This window comes from Cynara cardunculus (assembly GCF_001531365.2).
Source record: "Cynara cardunculus var. scolymus isolate 2C chromosome LG 3, CcrdV1, whole genome shotgun sequence".
In the NCBI taxonomy this organism is placed as follows: domain Eukaryota; kingdom Viridiplantae; phylum Streptophyta; class Magnoliopsida; order Asterales; family Asteraceae; genus Cynara; species Cynara cardunculus.
The window spans coordinates 11610759-11614483 of record NC_037530.1 but is presented as its reverse complement, the minus strand read 5'-3'; positions in this window follow the sequence as shown (position 1 = coordinate 11614483).

Below are 3725 nucleotides of genomic sequence, written 5' to 3'. Positions count from 1 at the left end.
GTGGTGGGGTCTCAGGGACCGGCTCTGGCCTCCTGAATCCACGTCTGTAGGCCTTCCTATCTCTGTGACTAAGGAACCTGAGCATGGCTTTTGATAAAGGTCTGGGGCTTCTACACCCTTGTTCATGCTTAGTTGGATGGAATTCTTTGAACGGGTATAGCCTTGCGTTGGGCTCCACAGAAGGTAGCTTTGCTGCTATCAGATCTCCAAAGACGAGACCAAGGAACCGTTGTAGAATTAAGTTTCGTTGGTTCATGTCTTCCTTAGGTAGGGTGAGAGGCGTAACCCACAATGCTCAGTCCAGAGTTGTCCAATGTTGTTATGTAAGAACTTAAGAGAAATTGGGTTATGTAGGACTCAGGGGTCGGTTTGGTAGCAGAAAGGGTGTAGAACAGGGGATGATTCCTTAGAATTTCGAGGAGGGGGAAAGTAAATTCAGGGAAACCTGTGTGTGATGGAACGAAGTAGTAGTTGTTGGGCTTTTTCACGAGCACGACCTTCTCGTATCGGTTTTGGACGAAGAATAGGGCGTGAGACGTTAGAGCTTGGGCCTGTGTGACTTCGTTGTCACTGGAGACGTTGACTGATTGAGCAGATGCTGAGGAGGAAGACATTTTTGCAGGTTTAGCTTGAGAGGTTCGCAAGTTGCAGGTTCGCTGGAGAAGAAATAGATTTGTAAAGGTTTTTTGGTTTGGAGGAAACGGGTATTTATAGTGAGAATTTTGAATTGAAACGTTTTATTAACGAAAGGTCGTGATGAGTGGTTTTGGGTTGAAACGGCTCAAAAGTATGACACGCCGTGTTGGGAAGACGCGCGATTGATGACGTGCGCCCCCGTTTCTGACACGCGCATGGTAAGTTCTAACCCTTATCCACAAAACCACGCGCACCATATCAATAAACAAGAACTATTAAGAGAGTTATGTCAGAGGCCTAAGGGTAACAGAGCCTCTGTGATATGTGTCGGGCCTTCTAATATGTTACACCTTTACCTAAAACGGTTTGAAAATCCACAGAGAGATGAGTACTTGCTCAGCTCAAACCCACATAGCCTCTATTAGAAACGCCAGAGGTTCTGATGAGTTGACCTCTGAGAACAAGATATTTCAAAAATTTTGATACCTTCTGTGGTTTTATTTTCATTTTAAAAACTTCCCCTCTGAACCAGCTTCCTTGGCTCCCTCTAGAAACAAAAACCATTTAAAATCCTAAAAAGAAGTGTCGATAGAGGGTCCGTTCAAAGAGCCTCTGCAAGTGATCACAGAGGTTCTGTGAAAAGACTTCTGTGACTAAAAACGTTTTTCTTCTTCAAAAGGTNGGTTCAACTGAAGGGGCATCGATCGGTTGGTGGAATGCGAGCTTCGATATACAATGCTATGCCTTTGGCTGGTGTTGAGAAGCTGGTTGCTTTCAAGAAGGATTTCCAAGCAAAACATGGTTAGAATTTTGGGGGTTTAGGGTTTTGTTTTTGTAGMATTTTGTTGTTGCTTGCTCTGTTTTTGATCATGCTGTTATGTTATGTTATTATTATGTCWTGTTTCTGGATCTCTTATTACCCATAGTCCTTTGGAGGAAAAGGGATGGATGAATTGGATTTCAACATGAATGCTYAGGTAGTTCTGTGATTTTATTCTGGGTAATGAATATTTCAAATGAAATGGTGGCATCTGGGTTGCTTATTGATTGAAGACYGACTAGAGTTTGAATCTTTAATTCTTTACCATCAATAGTCAATTTGGTTTTAARAAGTGTTTATTGAAGCAAATGMARAACCAAATAGGAATGAACTCCCTGYCTCATAGCAGGTTACAAAATGCTTATTTATACCAAGATAAGAGTGATGTTTCTAAACACTTATCTGGTAAGTGCTTAGAGTGTGTCAGTTACCTTACCCGGGTAAGTATCATACTTGCTATGCTGTCGAGTATCTACGATTCCCTCACAAGTAAACATTGGGTAAGTACTTATCGTCAAGAATCACCACTCTCACTTATTTTAAAACATTTTAGGCCATTGAAATGGATCGTTTACAAAAAAATTATCCAGTAAGCATTAACCGGGTAAGTCTTTTCCTTCAATTACACGGTAGGATTCTTGGTTCTTGCTATACATCTTACATCAATATTTTCAAAGGTTCATCTAGCTGAGAAACAAATGTTTGAGTTATTATGCATCACAATCTCTTTCTTTCACCTGATTATATCACAATGAGTTACACTTAGGTGCTGTTTACCAAACACTTACTTGGGTAAGCGCTTACCAAGTCACATTACCTTATCTGATGAATATGATAAGGACCAAGAATCTTACCCGGTAAGAGCGAGATAAGAACCAAGTGTCTTACCTGGTACGTTAAGTGCTTACCGGATAATTTGTTGCATACAATATTGTTTTGATGGACTAAAATCTTATCCGTAAGTAAATAATAGTGTTAAATTTTAAGCGCTTACCTAATAATTTACCTAAACGACCCCTTAGCAGCACATTTTGTGGCCCAAACTTTTTCAAGACGGGGCTTCATATTCTTTAATTTTTCATTTTTGAATTTTGATTGAGACGTGAACTTCAACTATTTCAAACAGATTTTGCAAAAAATAATATTTAACAGTTGGATATATTTTGATAGAACCTTTNTGTCTTCCTTAAATAACGTAGGATCCTCTTAACTGCACTAAGATGTGATTCTTTAGGATTAGCCTGATACCTGGCACATATACACGTGGAAAACATGATATCAGGCCTACTAGCAGTTAAATATAAGAGGGATCCAATTATGCCTCTGTAGAGCTTCCACTCTACAGGTGGACCATTAATATATATCTATATATATATATATATTCTTGAATCTTTATCGTAAAYACTTGAATTTTTATCGTGATTATTTGATTTTAGTCTGTTGAATTTTATGTTTGAATCTTTTTAGTTTGATAAATTGATTCTCATATTTTGAAGTTGTTTCGAGTTTTATGAATACTTTGAAGGTTGACTTTTTATGAACGCCATCCGGGTAGTGGCACATGTTTAGTTTTATTGGTTTTTATAACAACTCAATTAATGGGCACATTATTTGAGATGCCTTCTATGGAGGCTTTGTAGTCATGGCGTCCTGCAGGTGAACTCGGTCCACAGGGTTAGGCCCAATGGTGGCTTACGTGAACCCACCTTGTGGACTAGGCCGATTTTATTGGCTCCAGGGCGGATGGATCGATCCTAGGATTACCCACCATGTGACCGTGGTTAAATTCACGGGAGACTCGGGGTGTGTGCCCGCACGCCGGCCCGATAGTTTGTGTGGTTTGGCCACCCCACGAACACTACATGAATTGACGGATTGTGTTTAAATGATGTTTTGAAATGAGAACTGTGAAACGTCTTGATTTTCTATGAATTCAGTTTCGTTGATTTTTAAGTCTTCCGCTTTATTATTGATGTTACGTATTATTATTTCAAGTTTATATTACAATCTGTTCACTGAGCCCTGTGCTCAGCCATGTTCTTGTTTTCTGACATGGCAGGTTCCAAGTGATTTTGATAAGGGACGGGACTTGAGATCGGGCGTTGACTTTTTGGAGTTGGTAAACTCGTTGGTAGATGTAATATTTTGGATTGTAAAGCATGTTTTAGAAGTTAATCTACGTTTGGAGTTTATTAGTAGCTCTGTAATGTTTGTGTCTTTGATTTAAGTCCCGTTAGTGACACCGCCCGTTCCGGACCACGGGGACGGG